The sequence below is a fragment of the Hemicordylus capensis genome, chromosome 2 (assembly GCF_027244095.1).
Source record: "Hemicordylus capensis ecotype Gifberg chromosome 2, rHemCap1.1.pri, whole genome shotgun sequence".
Lineage (NCBI taxonomy): Eukaryota > Metazoa > Chordata > Lepidosauria > Squamata > Cordylidae > Hemicordylus > Hemicordylus capensis.
Window position 1 is genome coordinate 275,627,506 of NC_069658.1, and position 16,871 is coordinate 275,644,376.

The window sequence follows — 16,871 nt, forward strand, 5'->3', positions numbered from 1 at the left end:
AGTCCCGACACAGTACTTCTAGCTCATAAGAACATAAGAACAGCCCTGCTGGATCAGGCCCAAGGCCCATCTAGTCCAGCATCCTGTTTCGCACAGTGGCCCACCAGATGCCAATTGGGAGCCTACAGTCAGGAGTTGAGGGCATGCCCTCTCACCTGCCATTACTCCCCTGCAACTGGTATTCAGAGGCACCCTGCCCTTGAGGCTGGAGGTGGCCTACAGCCCTCCGACTAGTAGCCATTGATAGACCTCTGCTCCATGAAGTCATCCAAACCCCTCTTAAAGCCATCCAGGTTGTTGGCTGTCACCACATCCTGTGGCAGAGAGTTCCACAAGTGGATCACGCGTTGTGTGAAAAAGTACTTCCGTTTGTTGGTCCTAGACCTTCTGGCAATCAATTTCATGGAGTGACCCCTGGTTCTAGTGTTGTGTGAGAGGGAAAAGAATCTCTCTCTCTCTCCACACCATGCATGATTTTATAGACCTCTATCATGTCTCCCCGCAGTCATCTTTTTTCTAAACTAAAAAGCCCCAGGTGTTGTAGTCTTGCCTCATAGGAAAGGTGCTCTAGTCCCCTGATCATCTTGGTTGCCCTTTTCTGTACCTTCTCCAGTTCTACAATGTCCTTTTTAAGATGTGGTGACCAGAACTGTACGCAGTACTCCTAGTGTGGTCGCACCATAGTTTTGTATAAGGGCATTAAAATGTTAGCCGTTTTATTTTCAATCCCCTTCCTAATGATCCCTAGCATGGAATTTGCCTTTTTCACAGCTGCCGCACATTGAGTCGACACTTTCAATGAGCTGTCAACCACAACCCCAAGATCCCTCTCCTGGTCCGTCACCGACTGAGCTCCTTCTCAGTTAATATGGCTAAAACTCTTCACAAGACTTGATCAGAGTTAGGTTGGCTGGAGATGCAGCTCCTGATGGCATCGACTCTTAGCACCAGTCGATTGACCATTGCATTAGGGGTAGAGACAGCCAATAAAGGCATTTCCTCTCTGACCATGCTTTCTCTACTCTGGTTCCCCTTTGTTAGGCTGAGTATTTCAAGTTTCATTCTCTCACCTGAGATACCAGTGAAGCATGATGGGTCTCATTTCACCGAAAGCAACAACCTTTTAAGCTGAATTGGTAGAATTCTTCATCACACAACCTCTGAGAGGATTTGAGGACTGCAAAGTTTTGAGAAGACTAGTGCAACTTCCAAAAGGAGAGAGAAAAAGAGAGAGGTGTATATCATTGCCACACCTCCCCCCACCACACCACTCATCCCCAGCTTCCTCTTAGCTAACCAAATGCAGGAGAGGACTGGAAAGCTGACAGACAACTACCATCACCACCTTTGTTGTAGAATGACTCAACAAATTAGTCCATATTCTAACTCAAGTAACAAAACTGAATTGTGCCCCTCACCAGCTGCCTCTGAACACTGTATTAAAAAAAATGTTCTGTGTGTTTGCACAAAGACTAGTCAGAGACTAATTGAATCCAGTTTTTTTAAATGAGGGAAAGGAAGATGTGCTAAATCAGTCAATCCTTAACAGCACCATGAGAAAAATAAAATATTCTCATTATCTTTTTTAAAAGCTAAAGAACAGAGTGGTGGTAGTTTCTACACTGTTCTTAAGCCACTTTGGGGTAGATTACCTAGTTCTGTACCTTCCAGTTCTAACAAGACTGATTGTTGAGGTGGGCACATTTCACAATGACTAGAATTTCAGCAGATTAAAGGATTCAGGGATGCTTGGACTTTAGATATGCAGTTATGTTTTAGAGTTTTACAACATTCTAACAGTGAAAAGCTGTTTAGTTACAGATAGATGTGCCACTTACATTTCGGTTACCCCCATAAGTGACTAGATACACTGCAGATTTCTTCTTATTCATATACTTAAGAGAAAAATAATAATGTGGCTCATTATTGCCTATGCCTCTGCATTTGGTTTTGAGCCATTTAAAAATGCACACTACTTCATTTGAATTAATGTATGCAAACGGATGCACTGCTAATGCTTTGCATACGCACAAATAAGGGTCCAGCCAAGCATGCACAAAATCTCTCCATGAACTAGAAAGCCAAAGAGGGAGTGCAAGAGAGGGGACACTAGAAAGGATGAAGCAGTTCTGTCCTTTTATTTGCTTGTATCTCCTCACACATTTCATACCGTTGCTCACATAGACGCACAAGCATTTGTTGTCAATAGATTTTGTTCATACTTTCAAGTAGGTGCCTGGAAGATCTATTTATTGTTCAGCCCTCAAGCATGGCAATCATGGAGACATCTTAATGTTTTGCTTTTTGCATATGCACTTAAGATATAATCTGAATGGCAAGAATCAAACTATCTGCTCTGGTTTTATTCGTTCTCATTTGTGTATAAAGTAGCTAGAACGTGGGGAGGAGAGTCAATTCACTCTGTTTTTAGATCAGCAGAAGTTGGCAGTAATTGATCATGAATGCTGCCTGTTTTTTCAACACAAAACATCAAAGTAAATATTTAGAAGCTAGTCCTCCCCCACCCATCCCCACATAGCCACGATTTTTTAAAAGAAACGAGAAGCCCACACACACTTGATTTTATCTACACATTCTGTTTGTTGGCAGCAGCAACTTTGCTTGGCAAGTTTCAGGTTGTCTCCAAAAAACAGATCCTTCTGTTGAGACAGCAGACCTGCTGCATGCATCAAAGAAGGGCAACTCCCAAGGCTGTATGTTTCTAGGCAGCCACACTCTTTGGCTCATGCACTGTTTACATGCTGTTGCCAAGGCTGAAAGGTTTCTCAACACCTATTTTTAAAACAACTCTGAGGTAAGACAGGTGAAACCCGTCAAACCAGTCTATCCCGAGGATCAGGTGCACACAGCTACGTGAAGAACGCTGGGAAATGAGATTAAGCCTGTGTTCTGTAAGGCACTTTAAACATAGAGCTATCCGATAAGAACTGCTAAAAGCAATTGAATCAGTAGGGCTGAACAGATAAAGAGAATTGGGTTTTACCAGCATTTTCCTGAGGCTCTGACTACAACCCTAGAAGCACTTTCAAACTCAGCGTTAAAGACTTGAAGAGCACTTAGAGTCATGTTCATGCTGGTCCACACAGAGGATAAAGAAGGGCTCCATCTTCCGATGGCCCGAGCAGGTCATGTGCCTTAGCACTAACTTACAGCAAGTCTAGGCATAACCAAGAGATTTTCCTTCCATAACAGAGGTCAGCTCACAACACAAACATACATTATCAGAACTCCTTAGATCCAAGTTCAATTGCCTGCTCAGCCACTGATTCTCTGCATGACCCAACCATTTCTTTTCCTCTTTTTCCCACTTAAAAAAACCAAAAGTCACTGAGGTCAATCTAGTTGGTTTTGTTTCTAGATAGAGAGAAATCTTTGAAACAGAAAGTGAAAAGATCAATTTAATAAATTGGATGTGGGCCTTCTGAAGTCTCCTAGCTTAAGCTAGTCAGCCTCAGTACATTAGCCTTGTTCTGTCAAATCAATGTGTGGGTAGGAAAGCCAGAATTGTGTGCATCATCTATGTGCTCAAGGGTTGCAGAAGGGAAGGGTCTGTAGCTAGGTGCTAGAACATCTGTGTTGCATGCCAACAAGTCCAAGGTTCAACCCCAGCATCCCTAAGCAGAGCTGGGAAAGACTCCCGTCTGAAACCCTGGACAGCTGGACAAGGATGACCTCTGATGGACCAACCGTCTCACTCAATGTAAGGCAACTTCCAATGTTCACATATGTAAAACATCTATGTGCATATGCCAGAATGTGCTCTGTGAGCACAGGGCCTTTAAACATGGAGGTCGGGAGGGCAGCAGATGTGACTGATTACATGTGTTGAATTAATGTATGAACAGGAATACTGTTGCACCTCGGTTATCGGTATACAATTCTCTCCCATGTTCAAGTGCCTTCAGGTACAGCACCTCCTTCAAGCACCACACCTCTCTCCAGAAATCTGCAGAAAACTATGAGTAACTTAAACCTAATCATGTCATATTCTAAGGGATGGTTTCATATGTGCCCAAATATCTGGGTTCTATGACATGGGCATAGGAGCCTTCCTAAGTGACTAAGCGGACCTAAGATCTAAGCTCCTTAGCTAACACAATTTTAAAAGGCTGAAATTTGGTTATCTTTTTCCATACACTTCTACATCCTACATATATTACTGTTAAGATATTTACCAGATAGCATAACCCCGACACTTTGCTATATTAACCAGAATTATTCTCCACAATTCTGCAGAAACTGTAAAACTAGAGACTTGTGTACCACAGATTATGATCTTGCCCCAAAATTATGAATCTCAAATTGTTTCAAAAGAATTTGTTAAGACTATTACTAAGTCTAGGGATATACAGAACCGGTTCGATTGCCAACTGGACCACCGCGAACTAGGCCAGGTAGAGCAGTTTGATTGCAAACCGCTTCAACCAGATTTGAGTTGTTCCATCAAACTGACAGGCCCAACCGAACGGTGAAACTGAATCATGCCAAAGAGTCAGTGCACACCCCTAAACAAGTCCTCTTAAGTAAGAGAGACATGGTTACCCATCTCTAAAGAGAGACCTGGTCTCTCTCTTCCTAGGAGCTGTTAAACTTTTAGTAGCAGTTTGATGGAAATCAGAAAAACCTCCACCTATATATTATTTGTTTGAGGGGGGAAATCTAGGGAACTGTGGTGCCTGACAAAATTTCAACGCAAATATATCCAATATGAAAAGCCAAATAGAAAAACACTTTTTTTAAAAAGCAATAGTTCCCCTTTATATACATATACATATACTTCACCAGAAGGTTTAAATTGTGTATATCTTATATATTAAGTCAAATTGCTTCTCAGTCACCTTCGGCTGATGAGTAAACATGCTGAAAACTGTAAATTCTTGTGCCATTTCATCTTGTTGACAAAAGGTCTATAAATATCTGATCTATATATATATTTATCTATATATTTATTTGTCCTGGGTGTGCCATGGAATGTGCGTCCCGGCAAGCCAGCTGATTGGCTGGGGTGCAGGCCAATGGCGGGCCAACCTGCTGGGACTGGCTGGCACTGTGACTGGGAGGCAAGCGGCGGCTGTGGAGACCAGCGGCGGGCCACAGAACTGGTACTCGGCCCCGGCTGTGGAGGCGAGGTGGCGGTGGGCTCAGCTGTGGCGGCAGGCTGCGGAGCTGGTACTTGGCCCGGCAGCAGGCCTGCAGGCCCGGATGCAGAGGTGAGGCGGTGGGCCAGCCGCGGAGCCGCCCGTGGAGCGTAGGCACCTGTGGGAGGCCGGGGCAGGAGGGAACCGGGTAGTGGAACTTTCCTGTTTGCCACCCGGGAGGAGGAACGGCAGCGGCAGGGGCCTTTTTGGCCACCTGCCACCCGGTAAGGAGGGCCTGGTCTGTGGCAGCAGAGGTAAGGTACTCAGTGTGGGGAGAGGAGAGGAAGGGGGTGGGCGAATTGGGGGGAGGGAGGAAGGGGGAATGAGAATGGGGCAGGAGGAAGGGGGAATGAGAATGGGGCAGGAGGAAGGGGTGTCCCAAAGAGCACACAGATGCTCTCTGCAGGTCGGCTAGTTATATTAATTCTCCTAGGTGTGCCTTGGAATGTGTGTCCCAGAGGTCAGCTGATTGGCTGGGCAGCAGATGCTGAGGCGCATCCAGGAGGATTGGTTGCCGCCGCAGCAGCCCAGCCGTGGAGGCCAGAGGTGGTGGGCCTGGCCTGGCCGCGGAGGCAAGGCCCAGGAGGGGGGAAAGAAAGAGGGGGGCCAGAAGTGGCAGTAGGGAGGAGAGGTGGCTGGGCCCGGAAGCAGAGACTGGGGCAGAAGCGGGGGGAGAGGTAACCGCCAGCCCCAAAGAGCACACAGATGCTGTGCGCGGGGTCGGCTAGTAGTTTTTTAAGATGGGTAGAATTGAATGTTAAATCAAGAGATCTTGTAATATTTCTTTCTCTGTATCTTCAAGCTCTGCTATAAATTGTATATTTTTTGTGGTCTGTCATAGTTGAAGACACACATGCAAAGTTATGTTATAATGTTATCAGGTATTATTTAAATAAACGTGTGTGTGTGTGTGTGTGTGAGGGCGGCGTGGAGGGGTTGTCCTCAGATATGATATAAAATGTTGCTATCTGGGACTATTCAAAAAGAGCACTGAAGAGGCAGAATCTGTCCAAAGAATTTTACTGCCCAACAATGGTTGTTTTTGCAATACAGAACTCAAGGATGTCAGCAAGGCCAAACTTCAACAACGGCAACAATCCAATGTTTATATTCATTCAGCATTGCATGTCTCTGCCAAGCTTACAAGAAATAGCGATTTACCCTAGTCAGATCAAGAAATAGAGTGATATAGATCTCAAGTGTCAGCCCTTGAGGGATCAGTCATGTTCTGAAATAGGACTCTCTCTTTGTTACGTAATGCTGAAATGTTTCTGTATGAAAACAGGAGGGTTGTGTGTTTTTTTAAGGCAGTTCTGTTGGGCCATGAAGACTGAGTCCAGCCACAAAGATGCTAAGTAGGCAACACTGATGGGATTTCTCTTTTACAGCAACTCTCAGAAAAGTAGTAAGCACCCCTGATTGGACTGCTGAAGCTCTGTGCATGCTTCATAAATTGGGTTGTGCCCACACAACCGAGCACCACAAAAACCAGAATTCTGTGATATACATAAGCCATGTCAATTGAGAAGATTTCCATAGATTTATTCTGCACTTTTACTATTTTGCATAACTTGTTTTATGCAGCAAGGGAAGGGCATGGAGCTAAGCCCCACATTCAACCACCTCTTTGGCTTCTGGGATTACATCTTTTCCTCATATGCTTTTAAACATATCTGCACAGGCTAGTGATGAGCATGAAATTCACCCGAATTCAATTCAGACTGAATTCAAATCTATTTGATTTGGAACCATTGAACAAAGTTGAGAGTCTTTCAAATCGATTTGAAATTGCCTGAATTCAAATAAAATTCAGGTAAATTCATTCAAATTCTATTCAACTCAATTTGAATTTGGGCAAATTTGAATTAATTCAAATGAATCTCCACTTTGTCCAATGGTTCCAAATTGAATCTATCCAAATCAAATTCGGGAGAATTCCACGCACATCCCCAGCACAGGCATATGGGCTAGTAGTTTTCATCCAGCAAAAGTCAGCTAAGATTCTCCAATAACACCTTCTGTGCATGTTTTCCCACAGAATCCCAGCATACACACAGTCCTCATCATAAGTAGGTGAGTAACAAGTAGATTTCTTAGCTGCGGCTAACAGGTTAAATTGAAATTTTCTTTTGATGATCCTAGCATTTTGATCTAGACCCAAGTGTTTTCTCTTAGACTGGGAAGCATGGATTATAAAATATGGCGGCATCCTCAATTTCCTACAGGTGCACTTCAAACAAGTTTTGAAAGAGGCACACAGTCATTGCTCAGCCCATTCTCCCAATTTCCAATCATGTCTGCTGAAAGTAAACCTCTAAAAAAGAAAACCTCTAAAGGTTGCTTTATTTTCTAGGTCTGATTGACAACACTAATGCATAGGAAAGGGAGATGGCTGTACACCATCTCCACACAAAGTCGGAAGCAGGAAATGATGTCACAGAAGGAAAAAGAAACTGTAATACTGTGGCAGCACTTCTCAGTGTTATTAAAATCTTATCTGTCATGACAAACAAGGTGGTAAAACTCTAGGTTAAATCAACCTTAACAACTACATTAATTTGCAAGACAATGACTGCCATGAATAGACAACTGGGTAACACACTGAAACATCAAATTGATTCTGATGCCAATGCAATATGCTAATGCTTTTGTTCTGTCCTGATCCTTGCATCAATTTGACTTCAAGAGCAGCTGCCCAATAGTCAGGTTTCAAGAAGGTCAAAAAAGTGGCTGTTTGGATTTTGCCCAGTTCAAGCAGGGAATCGCTCCATCTGAGGGGCAAAAAATAAAATAAAATAAATCAAACACATTTCTTAGTATGAAATGCTTTTGCTGGCACAGGCCAACCTTTGTTCAAGTTTACATTTTTGTCTTTAAAGTTTCTGATGTCATTCAGAGTTTATGTTGTGGGAAAGGCAAGACTTCACGTTAAAGCCAACCCACAGGCCAAAAGAGTGCACTGCAGTAATTACTCAGCTGCTGCAGACTTATTATTATAAACTGAAGTTTCATTAAATACCTACTTGATGAAAACTATTGTTGTCCTACTCTCAATGGTTATGTGACCCAACTCCCTGGAATTTCTCATACTTGGGTTAAAATTAAGTTAATACTCAAAAGGAAACAAAATATTTGAGTTGAGAGTTTGGTGGGGGGCGGGGGAGAGACTTAAGTGCAATTTAACAAGCAGAAGAAGGTTTGCCCCAAGAAAGTAAAGCTAATGTGTAACAATTCAAGAGTTTGTGGAGCGGGGTGTGTGTGTGTGTGAAGCTGTTAACCATCCATCACATAACACCCACATTTATTTTCCTCTCCGCGAAGCAAATCAATTTTTTATGTTATTTGTTTTTTCTCCCTTAAACTTCGCTGATCCTATAGGCGATAAACTCTGCTTGCTGGTATTGAGTTAGAAGCTCCTAATCCATTAAAATGCCATCTTCAGCAGAAGCTCTGCTATGAAGAAGTTCACAGAGGAAATAAAGTGCTAGGAGTTTTGTTTGTAGCTTCAGATTATCTTGCAAGTGGGGGAAAGAAGTCTAGTGGCCTTACAAAATGGGAACAAATAAGAGTCTGCGGCTATATAACATCCATCAAAACGGCTTTGGTTAAGGGGTGGGAGAGCTTTTTCTCCACAGCTGGGGAGAACTGCTGCCTCTTGTGAGAAACTTATCATTTCATCCTCAGTCAATAGGAGCCAGCGTGGTATAGAGGCTAGAGTGCTGTACTAGGACCAGGGAAACCCAAGTTCAAATCCCCATTCAGCCATTATACTAGCTGGGTGACTCTGGGCCAGTCACTTCTCTCTCTCAGCCTAACCTACTTCACAGGGTTGCTGTGAGGAGAAACCTAAGAATTTAGTACACCACTCTGGGCTCCCTGGAGGAAGAGAGGGATACAAAATCTTTTTTTTTTAAAAAAAATCTGAATATGGGCCCACAGTAGCGCAATGGGGAAGTAACTTGCCTAGGGAGCAAAAGGTTGCTGGTTCAAATCCTGGCTGGTATGTTTCCTAGACGATGGGAAACACCTATATTGGGCAGCAGTGATACAGGAAGATGCTGAAAGATATCATTTCATACTGTGTGGAAGGAGGCAATGGTAAACTCCTCCTGTATTCTACCAAAGACAACCACAGGGCTCCGTGATCACCAGGAGTCGACACAACTTTTCCTTTACATTTACTGGTGGAATAGGCTCCCTGTGCTATTGGGGTGTGGGGGTGGGGGATGTTTCACTTTTCAAAATATTTTAACCTGGGTATAAAGAAGCGATTTGCCTGCCCTAAAAGCCTGGTGGCTCAAACATTACAAAATCTCATGGCAGCTATGTCTGATTAGTGAAACTAGGTGGTAGATTTTGACAGAAGGCAGGCTGGATTTTGGCAACTATGACTGTCTCTGTCCTCCCAACCCAAGTCAGTTGCACATGATACAACAGGAAATACAGCATATCACTGCACACTGCCTTAGGATTCCAGAGTTGGAAAGGACCCTGCAGGTCTTCTAGTCTAACCCCCAGTTCAGTGCAGCCAAGTGCTATATAGAGCCTCTCAGGTTTGTTTGTTTTTAATCCTTCTGAAAACCTCCAGTGAAGGAGAGCCTACCACTGCATAAGGCAGACTATTTCACTGCCCAGCAGCTCTTACAGTTAGGCAATTCCTCCAAATGTCTTGCCTAAATCTACTTCCTTGTAATTGCAATCCACTAGTTCTAGCCATGACCTCCAGCAACAGGGAACAAGCACACTCCTCCTTCAAGTCCCATGCTCTGAACAAAAGTCATAAGAGTTACCAAACAGTATGCACAAACATTATTTGACCGAATACCAATACGAGTGACCTCTGGTGAAACTTTAAAACATTCCATGTTACAGGACAGAATTATAGACAGTGCATGGGTTTGCAACACAAGCATGGAATGTATTACCTGGCAAAGAATAAGGCATCCTGAGATGGTTTAGTTTTCCTCCCATTTTGTTTAAGATTGTAATCTCTCTCTCTCTCGGATTTCTCAGAGAACCGATAATTGTTTCTGCCAAAATTTGGAACCAAGAGATGTTCTTAACCTTTCCTCTATAGCTATTCTTCATTGTTTGTACAAGACTGCCGATCTGCATGTTCAGATCCACACTCCTACACCACAATGGCTGTATTTAGAGCTAGCGTTGTGTAGTTAGCGTGCTGGACGGACCAGGGAGACCCAAGTTCAAATCCCCATTCAGCCATGATACTTGATGGGTGATTCTGGGCCAGTCACTTCTCTCTCAGACTAACCTACTTCAAAAGGTTGTTGTGAGGAGAAACTTAAGTATGTAGTACATTGCTCTGGGCGCTTTAGAGGAAGAGTGGGATATAAAATGTAATCATCATCATCATATGCATTTAGAAACATAGGAACATAAGAAACTGCCATATACTGAGTCAGACCATTGGTCTATCTAGCTCAGTATTGTCTTCACAGACTGGCAGCGGCTTCTCCAAGGTTGCAGGCAGGAATCTCTCTCAGCCCTATCTTGGAGATAGGTCCCAGAAAGAAACCTTCAAGGAAACGGGACGGAATGGGTGCCCTCATACTATAGGGAATTGGAACGTTCCCCTTCTCATAATCAGGTTAGTAAACCTGTATGTCATTTATGCAACGCTCCTGCATAAGAATAGGGAGGGAAGACGCGACCAAGAGGTTCACGCAGATGAGACAGTAAATCTCTTCTGGAAAGGTTTGTACGGTTATGTGCAAAAAGACAAGAGTATCTCTTCTAAACAGCAATGGGACAAATTGTGGAAATGGACGTCAGACGTAACCCCCCCCCCCCCGATTACCTGATGTGCCTTGAAATCCCCCACCCCTGAGTTACAGAACTACCTGCATATACTTCATAACCTTGTGGGTTTCCAAATCCTTGTGCGTAAATCTTTGTAGATATATCATGTACAAACAACCACTTTGTATATAATTGTGCTTTGGCAACGTACTGTATGCTTTAGTAGTTTGTTGGTTCAATAAAAAAATCTTGTCCTATCTTGGAGAAGCCAGGGAGGGAACTTGAAACCTTCTGCTCTTCCCAGAGCGGCTTCATCCCCTGAGGGGAATATCTTGTAGTGCTCACACATCAAGTCTCCCATTCAGATGCAACCAGGGCAGACCCTGCTTAGCTATGGAGACAAGTCATGCTTGCTACCACAAGACCAGCTTTCCTCTCCCTTATAATACCAATAAACATATGCATATTTTATGCAAAATGGAGACTTTTGGGGCACCTTGGAGTAAGAGCAGAATATAAATGTGAATAAATAAATTAATTAAAAAATGTATAACATGGAAAAATGGCTTCAGTGTGTGCTACCTCAATATACATGCAATCACTTTTTTTTCTTTTATAAATCTACACACACACCCTGGCACATCACAAGCATGGGTCCATCTATGCAAAAGTGTTCCCCTGGGTCAAATTTTAAAGTTGGAAAGAACCCTCAAAACCTCTCTCAGGGATCACCAACTCTTCTCGCAGGCTTGCTGCAGAGAGAGATTTGCTACAGCTCTTTCCTCTAATGCACGTTTTCAAGAAACCCCCCTGCTTTAAATCATACAAATCCATTCTATGGCTGGCTTCCAAGAATACCAAAACATCAGAGCAAAGGCTCTAAAAAAGAAAGCAAAATTTGTTATGTTTTTCCGTGTGTGTGTGTGTATGTGTGTGTGTGTGTTCTTGACTGGCTGTTAAAATGATTGCAAGTGAAGTCTGGAATGATTAGCGTCACTGGAATCTCAGGGCACAAAAGCTATTTGTATTCCCTACTTATCTAGCAATAAAAGCTCAAACTCATTTTTCAGTTTGTCTCTCTGTTACGCCAAATATGGTTTTTGTTTTTCCTTAATTGAGAAAGGAAAAGCACCCAAATACACAGGCAGGATACAATCAAACCCCCTATAATTTCAAAAGCATTTTCTCAACAGGCTTCCCCCCACAAAATCCCTAGCAGCAATTCAAAATGTAATACAACTACATGAGGGCGGGGAGAGAACAAAGCAGAACCAAACATCCTTTTGGAGAGCTGAACCACAAATCTGATCAAATAGAAAAATAGTTTTGGCCCCAGTTTTCAAATACAAGAAAAACTAAAAATTAACACTGACGCTCCAGTTACCTAGCCCCCGTATGTCTCAGTACTTCAGCCATAAGACCACCCAATGTCTGGAAATCTTTGCAAAAAATTAAGCACAGCAGGGTATGTTAACAATCACTCTCGAGACAGGATATGTGGCTGAAATTAAATACACAGAATACATACACCACGTTGCCACACTTTACATTCTTTCCTTAAAACACCAGAGGCTCACATTAACCTTGTTAGAATGTATAGCTAGCTCAGACTTCCTGGGGTTTTTTTAAAGATACATCCCAAGTTCCATTTAAAGAGCAAAGAAAGGGGGGGGGATACACAAGGACAGAGCACCCACATTCTCAAGGAGGTCACAAAAACAAAACATGTTCATTGCTGCACCCTTTGTCATGTTTGGAATAGCCACTGCTCCTCAAGTTAAAGCACATAACTGATACAAACCTCACTCCTTGTCAAAGCGGGGAAATGCATGACTAACAAGCAGAAGGTTGCCGACTCAACTCCCTGCTACTACTATATCGGGCAGCAGCAATATAGGAAGATGCTGAAAGGCATCATCTCATATTGTGCAGGAAAAGGCAATGGTAAACCCTTCCTGTATTCTACCAAAGAAAACCACAGGGCTCTGTGGGCACCAGGAGTCGAAATCGACTCAGTGGCACACTTTACCTTTTTACTATGTTGATTACATCCTGAAGCATCTTTCATTTAGATTTGTTAATCCTTAGAAATAGATAGTTTCACACCCACAGTCAGTTGGCATACCCCACAAACTGAGTTTACTAGATTTGCTAATTATCTCATTACCAAAGTCTATTTATTCAGAGACCACACACCACTGTCATGTGGTTGCTGAAGTGTTGGGACTTAGGCCAGATCCAGGTTCAAAACCCCACTAAATCACAAAGGTTGTGGGGCAATTTTGGGGCCAGTCACCATCTCCGCCTAGCCCATTTCCAATTATTGTTGTAAGAATAAAGGGGGTGGGGATCACATATGACAGCCTAGCATCTTTGGAGAAAATACAGGATTAACAAAGTAAAATATTCTGTAAGCATCAAAATATATAAAATCCATTTAAAACAGCAAATTTGCTTACAGAACTGCAGCAATGTATGGCATCTGTACCAGTGCCACATGGTGGTCCGGGGAGAATTCCAATATCTACCAACCACTGATCTCACTAGATGACCTTAGGATTCAAGGCAAACAATTAAGTTCTATGGAGAACCAGCGGAGTGTAATTTCTGCTTCTTTCAACACCCAAGTTGTATTAAAATTTTCAAATGAAATCCACTTGACAAGATTGTATTACTCTTCTTGGGAACTGGATTTGTCCAATATAGGGTTTTTAGAATTACAATTTTAAAATGAAGGAACATACAATACTAAGCCACAGGGAAATGACTTGCCTAGCGAACAAGAGGTTGCTGGTTCGAATCCCCACTGGTATGTTTTCCAGACTATGGGAAACATAGCGGGCAGCAGCTATATAGGAAGGTGCTAAAAGACAACACCTCACACTGCGTGGGAAGAGGCAATGGTAACCCCCTCCTGGATTCTACCAAAGAAAACCACATGGCTCTGTGGTCGCCAGAAGGCAACACTGACTCAGTGGCACAACCTTTCCTTTTACTTTACATATCTTGAGTCTAACTACCATTTGTTTTTGATGGGGGATTGCAATCACATTATTCCCAGCAGCCCATGTTCCCTGTAAGAGGAATTCCCAGATGTTGTTGACTGCAATTCCCATCATCTCCAGGTGCAATGGCCTTTGGCTGGGGATGATGCGAGTTGTAGTAAACATCTGGGAATCCCTCCAACAGGGAACACTGCTGTCAGCCAGGGGTGTAGCAAGGTTGGAGTGGGCCCAGAGACAAGATCTTAAAATGGGCCCCCCGCTCACTGAAGCTCAGCTCATGAAGTAAAGAAATCTTAAATGAGGCTGGATAGTGTTAACAAAAAGCATAGTAAAATTTATAAATACACACACACACACACCTATACACACCTATGAGCCACAATAGAACATCATCCTAAATTATTTTTTAAAGGTTTTGTAAATTGTGGACAATGCAAGTCATTTAATGGTACTAGAGAAAGACACGCTGTTCTGGTAGCTCCAGGTCTTAACACTCACATCAATTTCGGAGGATGAATACAACTGAAGGAAGCCTGGGGCAAGTGCGCGGCTGGGGAGTCAGTCATGTGACTTGTCTCTGGGGGGCCCCAAGGCAACTGTCTCCCTTTGCCCTATTATAGTTACACCCCAGCTGTCAGCATAGCTTCAGCCCCCTTTCTCAAGTGCTAAGAATCTGGTTTGTATTGGATTGTAAAGTAGAGGTTCTGAAAGGGACAGTGGTTTTTTTTAAATGGTTGCCATCTTGAAACAAGATAGAGTGAATTAAAAACACCCCAGTAGGATGCCTTGGGCCCTCTCACATGTACTGTATATTTGGTTTGGATCTGACTGTAAACACTAAAGTTATTAGGGACACGTTGGGTCTTTAGAAAGAAGGCAAAGAATGGGGCAACAGCCATCTATGCTGCTCGGTGCTCCTGAGTGGGGAGTGCAGCAGTGGGGAGAAGTACCGTGTTTCCTCAAAAATAAGACAGTGTCTTAGCATTAATTTTAGCCCCCAAAAATGCACTAGGGCAATTAGCAGTACATCAGAAATTACTGCTAGGTCTTACTTTCGGGGTAGGTCTTACTTTCGGGGAAACAGGGTAGGAGCAGCACAGCAGCTCACTGCTGGTAGTGGTCAGATCATTACTTCTAGGGATGTGCACGAGCCATCTGACCAGCAGCTCGGCAGTGGGGGGTTGCCTTTAAGGGACTGGGAGGGTGCTCTTACCCCCCACCCTGTTTCCCCCACTGGCACTGTATCACTAATTGCTGCACGGGGCAGCAGCGTACCTTCTTGCCTCCCCAGTCTGACTGGAAGTGGCCAGTAGCTCGGTGTGTGTGGGAAGAGCACCCTCCCAGTCACTTAAAGGTGACCCCCCCACACACCGCTGCCGAACCATCCAAACTGCTGGACCTACGAACCGGTTCAGGCTCATCCCTAGTAACTTTTAGAAAGCTCAAAAGTCACCTTAAGTGCTGCGCAGCGGGGAAATGCTTGACTAACAAACAGAAGGTTGCCAGTTTGAATCCCCGCTGCTACTATATCGGGCAGTAGTGATATAAGAAGGTGCTGCAAGGCATCATCTCATGCTGTGTGGGAGGAGGCCATGGCAAACCCCTCCCGTATTCTACCAGAAGAAAACCACAGGGCTCTGTGGGCGCCAGGAGTCGAAATAGACTTGATAGCACATTTTGGAGAGGAGAGCTGGTCTTGTGGTAGCAAGCATGCCTTGTCCCCATAGCTAAGCAGGGTCTGCCCTGGTTGCATCTGAATGGGAGACTTGATGTGTGAGCACTACAAGATATTCCCCTCAGGGGATGAAGCCGCTCCGGGAAGAGCAGAAGGTTTCAAGTTCCCTCCCTGGCTTCTCCAAGATAGAGCTGAGAGAGATTCCTGCCTGCAACCTTGGAGAAGCCGCTGCCAGTCTGGGTAGACAATATTGAGCTAGATGGACCAATGGTCTGACTCAGTAAATGGCAGTTTCCTATGTTCCAAGTAACCCTCCTTAAATTGTTTGTGTTCACAGAAAGTAGTTTTGAATACTGCGTGACACAGAAGACAGAGGTTTAATTTAGTCAGCAGGGTGTAACACAAAATAGGCAGTTCTATATCATATATAATTTTCTGCCATGCAGAAGACTTATGATCTGCTACTGCAGGTGTGTAATACTTTTAATTTTTAAAAGTTTTAAATTGTTTTAATGTTCAACTTTTGTTTTAATTGTATTTTTATTGTAAGCCACCCAGAGATGTAGGTTTTGTGCAGTACAGAAATGTGTTAAATAAAATAAATTAATTCATCGTGGCTCCCTAATCAGATCTATCCAAGGCATCAATAATTCTGCACACAAAAACAAAACTCTACTTCAGTAACCTTTTTCTCAAGGACCAAAGAACAAGGTAACAAGGGAAGGCCTGGCTCTCACTGAGGATCCACTTTAAGCAAACTATGTGACGGTGCAGCTGTAATTTATAGGTTATTTACGCTCTCCCACAAAGAGGTCTGTCACATTTATGAAAAAAAGATAGTTGACATCATAGCACGCTGTTAAGCAAATCCATTCCCCATTTGTGTCTCTTTCTTGAATAGTTCTTTTAACTATGCTTAATCCTCCTGTGCCAAATTAGAACTCGATTCTGTCAGTCCTGAATAGCCTGCAAAAAGGCGGGGGGGGGGGGAGATAAGCAAATGAGAGGCTTATTACACAGTACATGACTGTGAGCACACTCATATGGGAATTATGTTTCGGTGAAAATCAACAGGACTTGCTTCTAAGTAAATACATTTTAGGATTGAGGCATTAAGTAATTTATAAATAAAATGACATTGTAGAGACTTCACACTCTTCATTTCTATTGAGCTTCTTCAAAAGAAGCCATATAAATCCATAAGATTAAGATGGATTACTTTCCTTGCAGAGTCCCCAAAGACAGTCAGTTTTGATGTTCACCTACCCTGAT

The 16,871-nt window shown here is 43.3% G+C and overlaps 1 protein-coding gene and 1 long non-coding RNA gene across 32 annotated transcripts in view; one reads left to right on the forward strand and one right to left on the reverse strand.

Moving 5' to 3' along the window:
• The window catches only part of MAGI1 (membrane associated guanylate kinase, WW and PDZ domain containing 1), a 683,050-nt gene that overhangs the window by 600,453 nt on the left and 65,726 nt on the right, over positions 1–16,871 (reverse strand). The gene's annotated exons all lie outside the window — the stretch shown is intronic.
• Positions 5,127–8,175, forward strand: LOC128342758 (uncharacterized). The gene is made up of 3 exons (XR_008315155.1): positions 5,127–5,231; positions 7,198–7,232; positions 7,513–8,175. It is a non-coding gene; the product is annotated as an uncharacterized LOC128342758 (long non-coding RNA).